The sequence below is a fragment of the Sturnira hondurensis genome, unplaced genomic scaffold (genome assembly GCF_014824575.4).
Source record: "Sturnira hondurensis isolate 20B ecotype Veracruz unplaced genomic scaffold, ASM1482457v3 Scaffold0021143, whole genome shotgun sequence".
In the NCBI taxonomy this organism is placed as follows: domain Eukaryota; kingdom Metazoa; phylum Chordata; class Mammalia; order Chiroptera; family Phyllostomidae; genus Sturnira; species Sturnira hondurensis.
In genome coordinates, this window is record NW_028093774.1 from 5,299,030 (window position 1) to 5,319,596 (window position 20,567).

Consider the following 20,567-nt stretch of genomic DNA (forward strand, 5'->3'; position numbering starts at 1 on the left):
GAGGGGCTCCCCACCTCCTTTGCCAGAATTTTCTTTCAGATAAGTTTTCCTCTCCACTCCTTTTTCTGGCAGCAAGGAATGCTGATGCCGAATTGAAGTCTTTATGGTCTTCTGGCTGCAAACCACGCCCCGGTCTCCCTCCCCAACCCCAAGGCCGTTCTCCTGCGTTGCTCCCTCTACTATTTCCTTCTGTATGAACTGTTTTGCAATGACAAAAGGTGGCCATGTAATTGACAAGGAACAAGTCCAGTTTTCAGGTAAAGCTTAAGAAAAACAATGGACGAATGTCCTGAAAAGCATCAAGTTTTGTAAAACCAAAGATAATGACAATAGCAATAAAACCAGTAATATCTGCACACTATCCTGTGGTTTATAAAATAATTTTGTCCCATGTATTCTCATCTATGAACCATTATTGCTATCCCTCTTGAACAGATGAGAAAACCAAGATTCTAAGAGGTCACATGGCTAAGGTCCACGCAGTTAAGCAGTGGGGCTGGGCCTGGACTTGGGGTCTCCCAGCTTTGAAACTGGTGCCCATGGGCGTGGGAACAGCGAGAGGAACAATTCATCTCTCTGCACCAACACTGCCCTGTTCAGGTTCCAGTCCCTCGGACACAGATTCATTGCACTATGGCCTCCTTGAAGATGACAGCCCGTGTCACATTCTTCTCCATATTCCCAGGGACTAGCACATAGTAGGTGCTCAGGAAATGTTTGATGAAAGTCTGAATAGCCGGCTGTATGCCAGAAACTGCAGTAATCACGCTGTACCCAGAACAGCTCACAAAACCATTTGAGATAGGTTCCTATTATTGCACCCATTTAACAGAAGAGGAAACCAAGCGTGAGTAATGAGCTCCGAGTTGCAAACTCCAGCAGTCTGACGGCAGGGCTTGAGCTCTGTCCTCCCAACTGCATGTACCTGGAACTGGTCAAGGGCAAGAAAGGGAAAGTCCCTTTGTGTAGATGGCCTGTGAGCCTCAGAATAATTATAACTTAACAAACGGGTAATTAATTCGGAGGTCTGGCTGACACTGGCATTTTGACTCATGTTAGGTCTACCCAGTGGTAACTCCAGGCTCTATCCACCTTCCTGCAATGTGCAGAAGACACACACACACACCGTCTGTTTTACACTTTACTCTTTCCTTTAGGACATTGGTTTCTACTCTTATTTATTCAACACACCTTGGCAGAGGGCCTGCCAACCTCGGTAAGAAATGAAAGAGGAAAACACCCTCTGGGAAGCATTAGATACGTGCCAGTGACTTCACTCCTCAAGCCCAGCCTCCTCCTCCCCATCTTCCAAATGCGCGTAGCCACACCTGAATTGTGAAGACAAGTCCGCCTGGTACTTAGTTCTACAAAGCTGTAGGGCTCCTTGGCGGCTGTCATCCCCATCCAAAGGAGGCGGCACCGATGGTGCAAACGTGTAATTACTGGGACAAAGACCAGGGATGGGGCAAAGGATGGTTCAAAGGGCCTGGAAGCGCTGGGAGCGCCAAGGCCCAGAGGCAGGTAGGGGTTAGAGTCCTTCTGCGGAGAGGTCAGGGGGTTGGTGTAGTCCGAGTCCGAGGGACCAAGCTAGCGGGCTGCGGAGGGAGGGAGGCACTTTATTGGGGCTTAGGTTTCTGGGAGGTTCGGATGAGGCGTGGGGTTCACATTCTTCGTGGCTCATTCCCAGTCGCCTCCATCCCTGGGCGTTCGGGGGGCTCCCACCTGAGCCTGGGGCCCAGAGATCCCGCGTGTGGTGGCCCCGGGGACTGTGGGGTCAGAGGGGCCGGATGGCGCTCCCTCACTGTCAGGCTGACCAAGGATGTCACTTCCTTCTTGGATTTGCGCCCCCCGGGAAGGGTGCCCCCTGCCTTTGCCCCCACCCGGGCTCTGAGAGGGCGACCCCGCCAGCCCCCCAGCCTTCTCCCCAAGTCTGCACGCGCAGAGGACCTCCCTCCCGGATTCAAATTTCCCGGGAGAGCTTCGCGCCGTCAGCGAGGATGAGACCCGCGCGGAGGCAGGCCGGGGCGGGGGCTGCGGGCGGCTGCGTGACTGGAGACCGCAGCCCTGGGCGCGGGACTAGGCGTAGGATGGCGGGCAGCCCCCCGCGCTCTCTCCGCCCGGGGGCTCTGACAGAGCGCCCTCTGGGCTGGGCCCGCGCCCCCACGCCCCCGCCGAGCGTCCGGAGTCTGGCGCGCCTTCGTTGCCCGGGCCCCGCGAGTGCCCGGGGCCGCTCCCGCGTCCGGTCCTCCAGCCGACTGGGCGGGGCGGGGGCCGGAGTGCGAGCCCCGCCCCGCCCCGCCCCGCCCCGCCCCGCCCGGCCCGGCTCCGGAGCCGCCCAGGACGCAGGGGGCGGAGGGCGGCTCCGCGCGAACAGCCGGCGGTTCCGCGCGAACTGCCCGCGGCGCCCCGCTCCCGCACGCCCTGGGCCGGGTAAGTGGTGCGTGGCCGGGGGCCGGGCGGGGGGCCGGGGGGGATGTCGGGGCCTCAGCCCCCGGCCCAGCCCTGACGCGCTTCCCAGGGACTAGGGTCCCCGAAAGTCGAGGGGACCAGGGGAAGCGTGCCCGGCGCGGGGGCGGAGGCCCTGGCATGACAGCTGCCGGCGGGCGGGTATTTTTAGTTTAAACCCGGCCGTTCCCTGCCGCCTGCGAAGTCGCAGAGTCCTTCCGCTCCCCAGCCCTGGAGGTTTGGCCCCCAAGAAAAGGCCCCGAAACCCCGGGCAGCGCGTCTGCGGCGGGCTGGGCGCCGGGGGAATCGGACCTGTCACCGCGGGCTCCCACGAGCAGTAAACACGGGCAGAAATCCCCGCTCTTGGCGAGCGCGAGCTGGCCCAGCGCCGCACGTCGGGAGGGAGAGTCAAATCCCGCAGGCGCCGTTTCCTTCAGACCCCTCCTGGCTGCGAAGCTTTGGGCAAGCCGCTCGCCTTCTCTGAGCCGCAAGCCGCAGCTCTGAAGGAGGAGGTGGTGAGGCAAAGACCTCCCCCTGCGGCCTGAAGGGGCCCCCACGTGGATGCTGACTCCACGCGGGGCCTTCCCATCTTGACTTCGAACAGTGAATCTGCGAGATGTGGCCCAGCGGTCAGCCCAGGAGCAGTGGGTGCTGCCCCAGCCCAGCGGGTCTCTGCTCCGAAGCTTTAAGGAAGGCGACTCCAACTGGGGTGGGTTGACAATGAGTGTTATTACTTTATACCTTTAGTCCTGAAGCTCCAGCCCAGGGCTGCCTTGGGACTCTCTCCCAGGTTCCTGATCTCTTTTGCCTCTGAAGGGTTACCTTCTTTAGGCACTAATTAGGGCTGCCAGTGGGAGGGGGCACCCTCATGGCCAGGGGACATGCTCTGTCCCACCAGAATGAGACAGTGGGGGATGTGCCTGTTCTCCCAGAAAAGGGAGCATGCCACACAAATCCCTGTCCTCCTAAACTTGGTGGGACACCTTCCTCAATCACTGGGAGGAGAGGAAACAGGCGCAGAGAGAGGGAGTGATTTGCTTAGAGCCACACAGCCAAGAACTGACCCTGACTTCTGAAGGCCAGGCCCTGCCTCCTGTACCGCTGGGCCAGCCAACAGGCCCCAGGGTTCAGGAGCTGGAAGGCGGAGGGGCTCCGGTGCCAGCGGGCTGTTTTGCTCCGTTTCCTGTAACCGTGCTGCCCCAGCGGGGCTCTCTGACATGTGTGTATCTGCACATTCCTCAGGCAGGACCGCCTAGGGCAGCCCTGCAGCCACAGCTGGGCCAGCCCGCAGCCCTGGACGGAGCATTCTTTTCCACCAGAGGGGCCCCTGGGAGGGCAGCTGGGGCAGGCAGTGGGCCGGGGAGGCTTACTTCAGGAACTCCTACCTTGCTGGGGGTCCTAAGGGGAAGTCCTGAGGATTTCCTGGTGACCCCGAGGGAAGGGGAGTGGTGAGACTGAGTTCAGGTTTCTGCCTCAAGGCGCACGCAGGCTGGTTGGCCCCAGGCCCAGCTGGCACCTTCAGGGTGAGTGAGAACACCTTCTCTCTCCATGGGAACTACTCCCAAGCCCAGGTGCTTTGCATGTGGTCCCAAAGCTATGGACTTACTGTGCCTGCGCAGTCCCTCCACCTTGTTAGGCCAAAACCCAAGGATGGAGGCTTCTGGGAGGGCCTGGCTTAGCTGCAGGGCCACCTCCCCTCTGGAGAGGTGACTGTGGGCGGGCCAGCACAACCTCCAGAGTACCTGGGAGCCCAGAGAGCACAGGGCCTCCCTAGTCACCAGCTGTTGGATGAGGGTGGCTAAGGCAGAATACCCAGATTCTGTCCTGTCAGAGTCCTTTCCCAGCTGCATGACCCTGGGGACATGGCTTCACCTTTCAGAGCTTTGATTCCCTTCCCCACAAGAGAGGGTAACTGCGGCCTCTGCACTGTAGGGCACTGGGGGCTCAGACAACACAGCCCACCACAGCTTGTGTGTGGTTACAGATGGCACCTGCAAGCCACTGTCACAGTCTGGGGCAACGCAGCCTGGCTGGGACACCTGAGTTCCTTTCCCTTCAGCTTGGCCCTTTCCTGCTTGGCCTTGACGTTTGCATGCCTGTCAAGGCACGCAATGGAGATGGAGTTTGGCCCCAAGTCACTGCACTCAGAGCCCTTCCAGCACGGGAAGCGGGTCCTTGACCCAGGCAGAGATATCCGAGGGGCCTTGGGGAGGGCTCCTCGTGGCTGTGGGCTCTTTCATAGCATTCCTTGTCTCTTGCCTCCATGACTCTGACAGTGGGCGGGGCTGCCGTCACCCACTCACAGAGGAGGAGGAGGGCGGTGCAGAGGCTGGGGGGCTGGAGGTGGAACTGGTGTTCTGGGGCCCTTCTCACACCACACAGGCTGCTCCCAGCGATGCAAGGACAGTGTTGCATGTCAGTCATTGGGAGGGCAGTATTGACCAGGCAGGATCCTGGTCATCGTCACCACAGTGACATTTGCTGGAAAACATGGATTCTAAGCATTTCCCACCCCTACCCCTGCCGTACGTAACATCTGAAAGTAGCCAAGAGTCACCAAGAGGGGATCCTGGGCGGAGCAGATGGGAGTCAGGGAAGTGTCTGCTGACTCCCCGTGCCCGCCACCTGCCACAGCCCCCAGCGGACCTTTGCGTTCGGACCTGGGGATGATGCTCTGGGGGGTGAGCAGCTCAGGAGCAGGTGGTGGCAGTCCTGGCCGCTGAAGCCATGGTTTTGTCATTTCTAAAGTGGAGATAAGAGCCCCCAACACCCCCTGTGTGCTGCTGAGAGGAGAAATGAGACAATTGGGGACAGCACTCAGCAGGATGCCCACCATGGCAGGGACATGCCACTGACAGGTGTCCTCATCGTGGTTGTTACTGTTCCTAATCCTTCAGTGGACTTGTAACAACTGTGATGACCTGGAGTGGCCTGCACCTCTTGCCTGGATGCCCAGGCTACAGACTGGGAAGAGGGTCCCAGCATCTCCGAAATGCTCGGAAAGGCCCGGCAGGGAACCGCTAAGGAAAAGATGACACTCAGTACATTAGCAGTGAGTCACGTGGTGAGACATGCGTGTGGAGTGAAATGATGGCAAAACAGGGAAGGGGCTGCCTTAAAAGTCCAAACACCACAGCGTGGGGAGGAGGCTGGGGTTGGCAGCGTCGTGGGGGGTGGTTACTAAGCAACTCGCCTTGCAATTATGTGTAAGTACACCTGCGTTATATGCATACCTCTGCACATAGATCCCGTTTCACAAATTTAAGCAGGTTTCAAAAAAGGGCAAGCGAATGGCAATGCAAGATTGGGGTGGTGTCTTTGGTGAGCGGGAAGGATCGGGATCAGCGGGAAGCCTGGTCCACGTCAGAGGGCTCCACTGTCTGTGTTTCTTTGAGTGGTGGGCTCATGGGTCTTATTCTGAAATATCCTGTGTTTCATCATTTACAAGTAGGAAATATATATATATATATTTATATATATATATATATATATACACACATTACAATGTTCATAAATGTCATATATTCCACTATATACAACGTTTATAAGCATTGTTTACATTCCATTATATATAATGTTTAGAAAAATTGTATATTATATTACATACAGTTTAAAAACATTATATTTCACTATATATAATACATATAAACATTGAATATATTCCATTATATGTGTATACCAAATGTTACAAATAAATTAAAAGATGATATGGAACATATTCACAAAGCTCTCTCAGAAAATCAGATTCTACCCACAGATTCAGACATTAATCTGGCTGGATTTTAAAACTCAAAGAAACAAATCCTGTTGTCTGACAGATTTTTCATTCGGGAGAAGTGACGCGATCTCCCTCTCCTGGCATCATACAACCTGAAGATATTAACATCTGGGAGCTCAGATTTTCAACAGGATTTTTTTTTGAGTCCTAGCCTAATGATTTATGCTTCTGAATCAGAACGTTCTGGCATGTTTGAGCTGGGAGGAACCTCAGGCCTCCTGGCCCGATCTGATGGTTTTATGGAGAGGGAAGTGGCCTGGCCAAGGACAGTGTGAGGCCCCTCGGTGGGGAGGCAGTTCCTTCTGGGCTGCCACACCTGCTGAGTCTCATCAGGACACACCGCGCCCCTCCTGTGACGAGGGCCATGGCTTCCTCCTCAGGATGGGCGGGGAAACAGGTGAGACACCTGAGATTAGACCGATGTGATCATTGTAACTTTAGAAGGTCAGGAGAGGGCTACCACCTGTGATGACGGCATACTTCCAGAATGTACATGAGCAGGAACATTGTGGAAGGAACTCTATAGGCAGCACCCAGAACCTCCTTCCCTGTGCCAGGCCCCTGGGGACAGGCGCTGGCTCTCCCCCTGCTCCTTGCTGGGTGGGCTCCATACACTTCAAAGTCGCCAAAGCGACTCAGTGCCATGGGGGTGGTTATGCCCATCTTTCAGTTGGGGAGATGGGTTCAGAGGGGTTAAACGACTTGCCCCAATCACACAGCAGGCGAGTCTGCAACAGGACTTTCCCCCGGAGGGGGGCTGACAGCTGAGGAACCGTTTTAAGTGAGCTCTGCTGGGAATGCTGCTTCGCTCCCCAGAAGCTGCAACCCAGCCTGGTGGGCAATGGGGACACGCCGACGCTGAGGGTACTAGGGTGGCGTCCTCCCAGCTGTCAGACTGCAGAAGACCCTTCAGGCTGATGGCTCCAAGTGCCATGCCTCCCTCCTGACCGAGTTTGCTCTGGGACACGGGCAGTGGTGTGCCAAGAGCGGGGCGGTCCACCCCTTTTTGGTCTCTGGTGCTTCCCGGGTTCCACTGGGCTCCTGGCCACCTTCTCTTCGCCCAGATCAGAAGGGTTCTTCTGGCCCTCCCTCTGCCCAGGTGCCTGTCACAGGGCTCAGGGGGCTGTGGTCCCAGGACTGATGCCTCCGTGGGAAGCTTTGCTGATGTGAGGCGTACACAGTGACAGCCTTTGTCCCCTGCATGCATACTCATCAGGGCAGCAGAGCCCGGGGGCCAGGTCCCAGCCCTGCTCTGTGTCCAGGGTCCAGTCACGGTACTGTGACCCAACTCCCATTTGTCTGATGGGGTGAGTGACACCTCCTGCAGGGGTGATACCTCTTACACGAGGGCCCAGTGGGCGAGAACTTTGCGCTAGCCAGGAGCTTTGAGAGACTAGGAGACAGAGCTGCCCTGCCTGTGCCCGAGGCAGCCGTGCGTGCAGGGTTGGAGAAGGGCTTGGAAGCGACAGACAGCCGCGGAGGAGAGGGGGAATGCTAGAACCAGCAGGGGCCTGCGGGCCGGCTCGCCTGAGCCCGTAGCTGGGTCCGCGGGGGGACTGAGTCTCCACAAGCAGAGGTGACCAGCCTCAGTCTCTCGGGTGACTCTGGGCCCATCTGCGATTTGAGACTGTACCTCTGGCCCTTGGGCCAGTATCATTCCCCTTAGAGCCACCTCCCTAAAAGTCTGTGTCCTTGGCATTCAGGGTAAAGGGATGGACACGGTGGACATGGGGAGGCTGATCTTCAGGGTCAGACCCACTTGGGCAGCACCAGGGCCTGGATGGAATGAGGGGACCCGCCGTGGCTGGTTAAGCGCTAATTAAGCCCAGCGTTTTGTTTGAGATCTGGTGAGGGCCGAGCCGCTCCCACGTGACATTTGCTGAAATAATAGAGCAGGCTGACTCACTGGGGTAGCCTCTTTCCTTGTTGTTCCGAAGAGCTTGGCCCTTCTGTGGCAATGGGAGGAGCTCACAATGTTACAGCCACCTTTGACCTTCACCTGGGCCAGTCCCTGTTTCCTGCCCTTTAAAATGGGAGGTTGAAATTCCATCTCTAAGGTGCCTTGAAGTCTGGATCTTCTCTAGTCTGGGAACCACAGCCCAGAAATAGGTGTCCTCTGCCCAGCGCCCCATCAGGAGCCAGGCCATTTAACACAGGTGACTCGCTCCCTGTCTGGCTCCCCCTCGTTCTGAGGATCAAGTCCCAAGCCCCCTACCTGCCTCCGTGGCATTTCAGGCTCTTGGACACCTGGGTCGCCTCCTGGCTTCCCCATCCCGGGGCCCCAAACTCATCCTGATCTTTGTTTGCCACCTCCGCACCCGAGCGCCAGCTGTTACCTCCGCCATTGTCCTCGCTGCTCATTGTACCAACACCTGGCTTCACGGCACCTCCTCCTAGAAGCCTCCCTCGGCCGCCGCCATGACACTGCACACAGCATATTTAGTAGTGTTCCTGTCTGATTCCCCACTAGACCATGACCTTGAGGGCAGAGATACAGGATGATGCGTTCTCACATCCCAGCCAGAGGGAGGTGGTCACTGTCATCATCATGGCTATTGTCTAATGAAAAGGCTTTATACTCTAGGATTTTACAAACTTGAGGATTGCTGAGCTCACCACACCCCCGAAGGGAGTGGACAGAGCCGATCCTAGTGACCCCCAGGACATAGAGGACAGAGGTGGCTCCAGAGGCTGGGTGACCCATGTCATCTCCCGGGGAGGCCCCCTGGAGAATGGTCCTTTTTCTGGGGCTCTCCAGGGTTGGCTCTGGAACTGGGAGCACGTCTCTTGTCCTCTCAGGGACTTGTGTCTGACATGCGCTCTCTTTCCTGAGCACCTCTGCTTGCTTCTCCCACTCGGGTCGGGTCTTCCTCCTTGCTCTCCCCTCTGCCGAAAGAGTCCCCCCAACCCCTGCCAGGCCTTCCCAAAGCTCCCCCTCTCTTCACCCAGATCTTAGCTCCCAGTCACGGCCTCCAGGGGCCTTGCTGCCCACAGCAGCCCCATCCTGCCCCTGCCACTACCTCCTGCCCTACTGTGTGCCTAGCACTCATCACTACCTGAAGTTATTTATTCGCAGTGAGTTTTTCTTCTATTTCCTCGACTAGAACATAAGCTCCAAGGGGGCGGGAGAAAAAGGTCTGTCCCCATAGCCTGGCCATAGAGGGTCCTCAGTGTATCCTTATGGAACAAAAGAATGAATGAATGAACAAGTGAATGGCCATATAAACGGAGAGGGTGGACGGGGTGCCAGCTGCGACCCTGGCCCGGTTTGTCACAACGCTGGCATCTGCCCAGCATTTACGAACTCCAGCATCGGTCTAAGAGCTCCCTGCGTTTTTTGCCTCGATTCTCCCAGCTACGCAGTGAGGTGCACTCCCGTACTCCCATCGGGCAGAGAGCTTGAATAACCCGCCCTCGGCTGCTTAGCAGAGGGGTTTGGAAGTGAACCGAGATCCCGGGACCCCCGAGCTCAGGCAGGTAATGCCAGCCTGCACTGACCTCTCTGTCCCGGTGTGCGCAGGGCGCGGCGTGGTGAGTCAGACTAGAACTCAGCCTCCTTGCCAGGCAGCTGGTTCTCTCCTTGCAACCCCCAAAGGCCATTCCTCAAAGGAAATCCTTTCTGTGTGGCCAGTGTCACATGGGTCCAGGAATTCCACTGGTTTTGCAGGGCCGGGCCCACCCTGGAACAGCCCATTCTGTCCACACCCTTTTCTCTCTTGGGCCGGAGGAGCTCTGTCCGCCTGTGGCTGGTGCGCTAGCTGGGAGGCCTCAGTGGCGGAGAGCCGGCCGTGGCAGGTTGGACGGGAGCCAGGTGGGGTTGCCAGGGGAAATTCCTCCCGTCAGGACCAGGCAGCGATGGCACCTGGTCCATTTCATGTGCCTGTTTATCTGTTTGCTGATTTCAAATGTAACTTTGCTCAGAAATAATTGTAGAAAACAGATTTTTGAGAAATTCCATCTTGTGGTATCTCTTGCCCCCACTTCCTTCTGGGTGAAACCATCTGAAAGCGCAGGGGTGGGGGTGGTGTTCTAGATGTCCCGTGGCAGGCTCTTCTTGTCAATGTGCTTGTTAGAGGCGGTGAGGGGGCGGCCCTGTGAGTTCCTCCTTGTGTCCCCCGCAGGAAGCACTGGGGTTAGTCACACAGCTCCTGGCTGGCGCCAACTTTGGTCTGGGAGCCAGAGAGGCACATGCTTGTGATGGGACCTGGGCTCCTCCGCCCCAGAAGCCACTGGCCTTGGGTGACCACATTCCTTTGTGGTGCTGACAGTGACTGAGACGGACAGGAAGGAGGACCCAGAGGCGGGCCCTGCCTGGCGGTGGGAGGAGTCGGGCAGGGCTGGAGGGTGCTTTAAACAGACTATCCCATCCTGGGTGCTGATGACTGGGAAAGAGTGAAGTTTGGGGGCTGGAGGGGCCCCAGGAGAGTCTCTAGTTTTGTCAGAGGGCACAGCTTTTTGTTTGTTTGTTTTTTTTAGAGCTTTTATTTATTTATTTTTAGAGAGATGGGGAGGGAGGAAGAAAGAGAGGGAAAGAACTATTGATATGGGAGAAAAAAAATCAATTTTTCTGGTGCCTCTCACACACTCCCTACTGGGGACCTGACCCACAGCCCAGGCGTGTGCCCTGATTGGGAATCAAACCGGTTACCCTTTGGTTTGTAGCATGATGCCCAGCCCAAGGGGCCACAGTTTCTCTGGACCTCGACCCTCTTCTCCGTAAGCTGAGGGGTGAGGGGAGCCTGTGCTGCACCCACACCCAGCTGTGGGCATGCACACTGCAAGCCCCCACCTGGAGCCGAGGGGCTGGTATTTTTAGGTTAGCTCACGGAGCACAGGGCCACCTGTCTTCCTGTGCAAAGGGAACTGAGACCGTCCGGTCTGGCTGAGTTCCTCGCTGCTCCTGGTGTGGGGCCGGCAGCCTCGGATGGTGGGATCGCACAGGTGTGCACGGGGACCCTGGTTCTGCCACCTGCACTGTGCTGTTGGCACGTCACATAACCTCCAGGGCCCTGGCCACCTCACCTGTTCAGTGGGGCTGGTCACACCTTCCCTCTAGAGTCACTCTGAGGAGCAGGTGTGATCACAGACCTCCAAGGAGTCAGTTCCCAGCTCCAAGTGAGTACTTTCAGAAGTTCTGGCTCCTCCATCCCCAGCTTCTCTGAGCACTTCCCACTTTCCCGAGGCGCCCTGGCTGTGGAGGTGACTTTGGTGACAGTGTGGGTCACTTGGGGCTCTCAGCACTTCCACTTGCCTCTGCTCTCCCAGTGGTTGAACACAGCACAGCTGTGAGTGAGTCAGCCTTGGCACAGGTGTGCTTGGCAAAGGCCAGTGCTCTGGCAGCCCAGGGCGGGAGGGGCCGGAGTCACCGCAGCCAGGCCCGTCCCAGCTGGGGGACTCCTGCAGGGGGTACAAGGTGTGGGCCACACACCTTGGTCACTCATTTCCCTCCCAAGGCCCCAGTCATCCCTAATGGCTAATGCCAGCCTCTTCTTTCACAGAGGACTGTGGAGAGTCCCTGCCACGGCCCCGGGCCGTTGGTCTTACCCCCCAAGCTGAGGGGCGGGGTCCCTCTCCACATGGTGCAGGCCATCATTTCAGTGGGTGGCGCCTCTGAGTTCGGACCCGGGCTACTGGTAACTGGCAGGATGAGTGTGGTGGCACAAGCCCGAGGTCCGGAGGGACAGGAACTCCCTTTGCAGTTTCTCCAACGTCCTTTTGACTTTTCCTCTCAACCCTTCTGTTTATGTGATGTTCTCATAATCACTGGGGCTTCCCCTGAGGCCGGCCACGGTGTGCAAAGCCCCCCAGGGACTGCTGCACAGGGGTGGCTGAGGAACCAGACCATGTCCAGGGAGCGTCCCGTGTGGCACTGACCTCGTTGCGGCAGCTCTCCACCGCTTCTCGCCTTTGACTCCTTGCAGGCCTGGGCGGCTAGCAACCGCACATGGGCAGGGGGCGGGAACTGAATAAACGGTATTGTGTTTATTCTTTGTGATGTTCTAGACACAGCAATTGAGTTTTGCCCTGCTTTTCTACATAAGGCAAAGATAAAAAGCTTTCTTTTAAAATAAATTTAAGTCTAAATGGTCCAATTAAAAAATAAAACTAAGGAGAAAAAGTAACAGTGCAGCTGTCTGCACATGTGGCAACGGCATGGGTGTGGCAACACACAAGGGGCCAGGTGTGTGAGCACAGGGAATGCGGGGACCTTTCAGAGCCCCTCCAGGCCTGGTGTCCTGATGGGCCCAAGGGCGCTCACCCTGGGCTGCCTGACGTAATGGACAAATAACCGGGCCTTTTTGTACCAGCCCTGGGCCCCTGGGGAGATCCAGGGCTGGCAGATTCCAGGTGACTGTGCCTAACCAAGATTTCCCAGTTTTGCTTTAGTCAGTGACTCCCACCCCCACCGCTGCCCGTGGACAGTCCAGCTGGCTCTCTCTGCTGTGATGCGCTCAACAGCCTCCAACCCCCGATCGGATCAGAGGAGGCTCCCTGCCCAGCGTTCAGAGCCATTTTTCTGGAAACATTGCCGCATCATGCCAGGGAATGTGAAGTTACCAGGATCTCAGCATCCCCAGGGCCCGCACTGGCACGTGGGCAAACCACAGGGGGACGAGAGGAGCTTGCCCCCCAGGGCAGCGCCCACAGAGTGGGCCCAGAGCGGGCCCAGAGCCTTGACATCTCAGATCCAAAAGGGCCCCCGTCCTCCGCCCACGGGTCTTACACTCTCCAGAAGGGAAACAAACAGAATTCGAGGCGATCAGACCCTGCCTGGCCCCCACTGCCTTTTTTCAGCTCGTGCCTGCTGGCACCGTCCTGCCGTCACCGGAGAGCTGGCCCACGTGCCAGCTTTCTGAGTGTCAGTGCAAGGCTCCTGGTGTCTTTTGACTGGGCGCGTCTTTCCAGCTGGGATTCACACCACGGCCCTGCTGGGAGGGGGTGGGGTGTGGAACTCGGTGCAGGATCCAGATGCTGTCCCACATGCGGTAGGTGGCTCTGGAGGAAGTCCTGTCAGTTCAGGGAAGACCTCAGCTCAGTGGCAGATGCCACCTAAGTGCCTGTAAGGAAAACTCTGGAGGGCAATCCCGAGGGAGACACAGCTGCCAGCCCTAGACACCTGCCTGCTCGGCCCATTCCACGTCTCTGGGATCGTGTACTGCCGTATTTTGCTGTGTATAATGCGCACCCACATTTTTTACCCAAATTTTCAGGGGAAAAAATGTTTCATTTTAATTTTTTAGTTCAACTTTTTTACTTACTTATATTTTGAAATGAAACATTATCATAATTCAGGGTATTATTTTGCACACAGGTAGCATTATTGCTTCCTAGAGTTGTACTTTTAACACATAAGCATAAATAAAAGAATTAACATTTATATAGATACAGAATTGGTACTACCCATGGATAATGTGCATCCTTATTTTTCCATCAAACATTTGGGGGGGGGAGTACACATTACACATGGCAAAATATGGTATTTGCTAAGTGAATAGTATGGGATCTTCTGGATTGCTGATAGGTGAGGTTGGGGTGAGCATGTCCCTTGAGCTGACCATGGCCTTTGGTCCCTGGAACTTCTAGAACAGAGGTCACAAGTTTTCCTGTAAAGGGCCGGAGAGTAAACATTCTTGGTTTTATGGGTCGTACAAGCTGCACCGCAGTTTTCCCATCTTCCTTGCGCCCAGCAAGCAGCCAAGGGCACTGGGCAAATGGTGGGCGTGGCCACGGGCCAGTGAAGCTTTCCCAGGGACACGGAACTTGCCTTTCCTGAATTTTCCTCGGTGGCGTGCGGCCCCTTGCTGTAGGAGCTCTCTCTGTGGTGGAGGACGGGCCTTGCAGGGTCAAGCAAGTCACGGTTGTTGCCATTTCAGTTCCTAAAGGTGCAGTTCTGAATACAGTCTCAGTCTGTGTCTGCTGGTTAAATTCGGACCTGGAGTTAATTGGTTCATTCCTTCCTCCAATATTCATGGTCTAGAGGGGAAGAGAGGAAGAAACAGGAGGGAGGAAACCAGGAAAGTCCTGGGCAGACCAGGACAAGTTGGTCACCAGAGATCAGCCAGTCACATCACTCTGACTGTGGCACTGGGCAGCTGGGGTCCTGGGCAGACCGTGGAATGGGGGGTCAGCTATCCGCGGAGCCTCAATGCTCCCTCAGACCCGACTGCCCTGCCTCCTCCTTCCCGGAGTCCCTGGGCCCAAAGAGTCCCCTGCTGTGCTGCCCCGTGAATCTCTGAGCACCCGAGGCAGAAACCACCTGTCCTTGGGCCAGCCCCTGCCGCCCCAGAGCACAGAGCTTCTCATAAACGATGTTGGGGGACCGGGCGAGGGTGTGGGGCCTCCACCTTCATCTGCACGCTGGAGCCAGTGACTCAGAGGCTTGCTGTTGCTGCGCCACTTTGCACATGCTGTTCCTTCTCTCGCATGCCCTTCCCTGCCTTGGCCACCTCCAATGTGACTCTTCCCTTGACCGTCCCTCAACACAAGCAGAGGGCTCTCACCCCTGCGGTGTCCCTCTGAGCTGAACCACACTTGACTCCCTGATCTCTCCCTCTGTTCATCTCTCCCTCTCCCCTTACACCTCCTGAAGGAAGGTCACCCCAGCTCAGGGTTTTCGCTGCTGCATTTGGAACCTGGAGTCCTCATGAAGGTCCTTGACGGGGTGGATGAGCACACAAAGACTCACTCTTTCATCCACTGACCAACTCCTTGCCAAGGACCTCCTCTATGCTGGACAGCAGGATGGGGGCATCACTGGCAAAGTCATTGATTGCTCTCGGGGAACTTACATTTTAGAAGGATCTAGAATCATCTAAGTGCAACAAGGAAGTGAAAAAGAAGCAAGACCCTATCAGAAGGTCTCCTGTGCTCTGAAGGAGATGCAAGGGGGGGGGGGGGCAGGGGCTCCGTGTCTGGCAGGCCAAGGGTGGGGGCTGCCCCCCCAGAGGGGACATAGCTCAGGCGCCCCTCCTGTGGGCCCTAGAAGAGTGTGCCTTCCCTGGGGGCGCCCTACTAGAGTGTGGTGTCCTCAGGAATGGGGCCTCTGCCTCACAGCCAGCACGTACCTTCAGGAAGCCCATCGAAGCCGGCATTGTGCTCGAGGAGGAGAAAACACTTCAGACAGCCCAGTGTGCTCTGCGCCTGGGGTGGGACGTCCCCCCAGGCTGGGAGCACCGGGAACAGGCTCCCGGGCTGACCACTGCCCCTCTACCCGCCGTGGGTGACCACTCTGTAAGGGACATGAGGTCTGCTAGGGAGCCCCAGGTCCCCCGGTGGGAGAGGGATGACGCTCCCTACTGGCTCTGGCAGGGGGCATGTTGGGGGAAGGTCAAGGGGGAGCCTGAGAGTGGCAGTGCTCCGTCAACATCCAAGCGCCACACACAACAATGGAGTGCTGTCCAGGAGGACGGAGGGGGCAGCTCAGCCCCAGTCACAGCCCCTCCAGGAGGGAGGATGCAGCCTTGGTCGCAGGGCTGGAGTACCAGGGCCCCTCCCTGGAGCCCCTCCCTGGAGCCCCAGGGGACAGCTCCTCCCCACTGCTTGGTTCGGGCTGCCACTTCGTAAACCTAGCGTCCCCAAGCCCTGGCAGCACCCGGCATGTGCTAATTCTAATCAGCATGGCCTGTTAACAAGTGACCTTGGACTCTAGGGAAGTGGAAGTCTCTGGAGGGAAGGTCTCAGGGGTGCTGTAAGGCTCCCAGATACATGGATGTAAAGCAGGGGTTGGTGATACAGAGGACGGACTCTTTTAGATAAATAGCTCGGGGACAGCACCTTGCACTCGGCACAGTGGGGATCAGCTAAGGGACTGTTGGGGGGCCAAGCAGGATTTCTTGCACTGTGACCTCAGGAGTTTACTTACCCTCTCAGAATTTTGATTTTTTTAACTCTATATAAAGAAGACAATCCTTCCTACTTAATGGTGAATCCAGACCTCAATTAGTTGATGTGTGTAAACACCTAACACAATGCCTGACACCTGGTATGTCAGTTCCCAGCGGCTACCCCCTGAAAAATCCTGAAGGGCTTCCTGGAGGCAGTGGTGCCAGGTTGATGGTGAATGTAGCCAAGGAAAGAAGAGCACGAGGGAAGGGGGCGACCCTGGGAGCTCCTGCTGCAGGGGGAGAAGGTAGGAAAGGGTGGGAGGGGTGTCGCAGAGATAGATGAAGCAGAACTTCAACTGTTCTGCTAAGCATCCAGGGCCTGCTTGGTTGAGGGCTGTGGATCACGGGAGGGTTTGTCAGAAAGACTCGTAACCCTGACCCCTTAAATGCTCCTGTCCACCAAAAAGAGAGGATTTTGGTTCCTCTTCTTCTTGCAAGACTGGCAGGTTTCCTGGGGAAGGAGTCAGAGAACCCTGGTGCCTGGGCCTCGGGCCGGGCGTGGGTCTCCCCAGGGGTTCGGGGAGTCCAGCCATGAGGACTCACTGCCTTTGAGAACTCCCACGTGGGGTGAACCCTGTCTTCCTCAGGCTGTTCTTCCCGCAGCTGGAGTGCATTTCAGTAATTGAAAAGTGAGGTTTAAATTGTTCTGTGTCATTTTAGAAACCAAATCTGAAAGCCGTCCAAGGGCATTTTTCTTGGCTGGAAAGTAAAGCGTGCTGGCTTTTCTAGTCTGCCTTGTTCCCAGCAACGACATGAGCCAGTGCTGGCGGGGTCTGGCCTACAAGGGTCCCATGGGTCTGAAACGTGGCTTCTTTGCATTGAAGGCCCACTGTGCCCCAGGCTCAGTGCCAGCCAGGCCTTTGTGTTCTTGTTGGTACCATTGCTATCCTCACTTTACAAACGAGGAAAATGAAGAACAGAGAGGTTAATAAACTTATGCAAGGTTGCACAGCTAGTAGTTGGAGAAACCAGATTCAGTCCCAGAATGGCCACACCGCGGAGTCTCTACTTTTTCTATACAGCAGAATGTGGATGCTAGGTTTTATTAATACTAGTTATACTTTAACTTATGTTGTGTTTTTTAAAAAGATTTTATTTGCTTATTTTAGAGAGAGAGGAGGGGAGAAAGTGAGGGAGAGAAACATCAGTGGGTGGTTGCCCCTCACATGCCCCCAACTGGGGACCCGGCCTGCAACCCAGGCACTTGACCTGACTGGGAATCGAACTGAACGACCCTTTGCTTCACAGTCTGGCACTCAATCCACTGAGCCACACCAGTTAGGGCTGCTTGAGCTTATTTTGAAAGTCTAATAGATCTGTGAAATTTTTAAATTTGTTATTAGAATGGATGTAATGTTAAAATGCTTTAATTTTTTAAAAACGGTTACAACCCCCTTAAGGAAATTGAAAATTAAAAATGTCTCTATGATTCCATTGCTCTGAGAGAACTCTTTTTCCAAATTCTTTTTGATCTTCATGGGGTTTTTTTTTGACAGTTTTTGTATAATTTGCACAGGAGGGCTTGGCAAACTACAGCCCACTGGCCACATGCTACACTTTTTATAAATAAAGTCTTTGGCACACAGCCATGCTGGTCATCGACATATTGTCTCTGTTTTCACATCACAACTGCAGGCGTGGGTGGTTGTGACAGACTTACAAAGCCTGAAATGCTCGCTCTCTGATCCTCTGCAGAGAAAGCCTGCCCACCCCCAGCCTGGTGGGCACAGAAGGTGGCAACACACTTTTTATATTTTTCCCCCTTAGCCACAGGATTCATCCACAGTGTGCTCACACTTCTCATTGTAAGTGGCCCAGAATATTCCACAGAATGAATGTCACAAGCATTTCTTAACTGTTGCCTTTTTGCTGGACTGTTAAGTCGCATCTTCGTTTTTCTCTCAGAACTGTCGTATTTGCAAGTTTGGTATTTATTCAAAACACTTGAATAAGGCCCGTCCCTAACACTGTACCAACATAACTCAATGCGCTGCCCATGGGACATTTGTGACCTGGTGGGTTCTGGAAGGTCTCAGGCTGAGAAATGCCTGGTAGGAGAGACCAGGGGTTGGAGGGAGGAGACCGCTCTTGTTGAGAAGGCTCTGAAGGTCAGCACTAAGAAGTTCATGTGAGTGCGACCCCATGTCCCAGATGAAAAGGCGAAGTCAGAGGAGTTAAATCCACGGGCTGCCGCGTGGACCTTCAGTGGCAGAGTCGTCTCTGTGTCTGCTCAGCAGGCTGGCTCCCGAGTGCCAGAAGCTTTAGGGCAGGTCCCAGAAGAGGCCTTTAGTGACTCTGGGTGAGGTGGGGGGTCTGGGCAATGACTCAGGGGGAGAGAGCCCCGCCCTGCCTCCTGGCCTCACCCAGCCGCCCCCGTCACCAGATCTGCTTAATTCTCTCGTCTTCTGGGGCACAAGCCAGGCAGCCAGGGCCACGTGACCACAAACTTTGTTTCTCTGTGGAAAGCGGCCCTGGAAAGAAGGCCGGCTGCTGCTACTGCAGGGAACACACAGTCTCCTGGTCAGAAAGTACCGTGCGGGCTGTTAGAGATAATGACGCATTTGCCAGCATTCTAGCTGGACCAAGAAAACAGCAATAAAAATGCAACACACTGCCCAGAGAAGCGGAAATGGCTAAGGAAAGTTTGTGACATCGCCCCTTGGAATATGTGGGTCATTTACAATGAGAAATGTTAATGAGTCACACCATGGGGCCCCTGCAGCAAGCTTGGGTTTAGTCCTCCTTGAGTCAAGGGTCTGTGGGGAGCTGATGAGAATGGCAGGCTTCCCAGGAGACCGAACGCTCAGGTTTGAGGGGTGTGTGGAGACCTCATGCCCACCCAGGGTTTCATGCACCTTGGCGGAGGAAGCAGGTTGAAATCCCTGGTCCCCAGAGACATTTCGAAAAGTAGATTGCGTGAGTGCTGCCCATGGGATGTCTGCAACCTGGTGGATTCTGGAAGGTCAGAGGTTGAGAAATGCCCAGTAGGAGAGACTGGGGGTCGGAGGGAGACCACTCTTGTTGAGAAGGCTCTGCATGTTCCTCATCTTCCAGAAGAGAAAAGGAAGGGGACTGGGGTGTGGTCATCTAAGAGCACAGGACCTGGTCCGTGTCACCCATCGCTCCGATCTCCAGCACCGATTCCAGTTGTCTGGTGCAGAGCAGGTGGACAAGCAAGATTTGTCAGTAAGGGGACCAAGCATCTCACGGGCTCTGGAATGGAAGGAAAGAGGCCTGGTGTGGTTCTAGGTCAGCAGATGAGTTTGAGCCCAACCTGACTCTGCCTGTCCCCTCGAGGTCTTTGAAAGACGTACTCTTCTTCCGGGTGGAAGGAGAGGGCACAGGGGGAGAAGGCACAGTGGATGGGGTTTTTCTCAGCCGTCAGTTCCTGGAACCCCAGGCCCAGGGCCTCCCTGCAGCTGCAGTGGGTTTCCCTGTCGGGCCTGATTCATTCTGAGCCCTAACCCAAAGAGACCTACGAGAAGGTGTCGCCAGGCCCATCAGCGGTAAGCCTGAGCCATACATGCCTCTCGGGCTTGTCCCCATCTCAGGCACACTCACTGCGGAGGGGCTGGCCCGGGCCAGGCTCCTTGTTAGTGGGAGCCATGGGCATTCACTTCACACCCGCCTGCGTCCGCAGTCAGTTAGATGTGTGATGGGAAATCCTGTTCTGACTCAAAAGGGAACCTTCCCCCACTTTTGTCTTCCTGACTTACTTCCTCATTTTGCTGGCCATTTTGCAGCATGGCACAGGGCTCGAGCCAGACTCTGCACCTCAGTAGCTGTGCGATCCAGGAAGGAGAGTTGGCCACTCTGAGCCTCAGTTTCCCCACCTGGAAGGTGGTGCAGTCACATCTGCCTTGGTGGTAGCAGGTCGGGGACGCACAGCATCTGCCCAGTGCCTAGCCCTGGGTGGGCAGGTGGCCTCACATGTAAGAGCTTTTGGTGACCTTTTTCCAACCCCCGGAAGTCTCCTTTGGGATCCAAAGGTCAAGACCCACGGTGACCTTGATACCCATCCAGGGTCAGATGCGCCTGCGGTGGGGACAGGGAGGAAGCAGGCAGGACCCTTGTTACCCACCAGTGTTGGCCATGTTGCTGGCTGGCGTGTGCTGGTAGAGGGCCCTGGAGGACAAGTTCAAGGGCAGACACCCCGGAGGATGGAGGCTGCAGCTGCACAGCTCATCGGATGTTTGCACATCCAATCAGTTGTTGGGAAAAGATCATTTGATTTGACCTCCTAGCCCTCTTTTTTGAAGAGTGGGTTTTCACTAAGAAGGATGACAGGGACAAATGGCACTTTACAAGGCTTTTCCTTGCATGTGACCTCAGGTGTCATGTTGCAAGGAGCCTTCTGTTGTTTCCAGGTTGATCAGATGCTGCCCAGCTGCTTCTGGGCGACCAGAGCATGCCATTCCCTCACCCCCAGACCCTCACTGGCTCCCTGTTGCCCATGAAGT

General features: G+C 55.9%; 1 protein-coding gene across 1 annotated transcript in view; it reads left to right on the plus strand.

The window, feature by feature from the left end:
* Window positions 1-2,341: 2,341 nt before the first annotated feature.
* The window catches only part of SYNE3 (spectrin repeat containing nuclear envelope family member 3), a 73,903-nt gene continuing 55,677 nt past the window's right edge, over window positions 2,342-20,567 (plus strand). The window contains exon 1 of the mRNA XM_037031103.1: window positions 2,342-2,430. The gene's annotated coding sequence lies outside the window, so the exon portion shown is untranslated. The remainder of the gene's footprint in view (window positions 2,431-20,567) is intronic.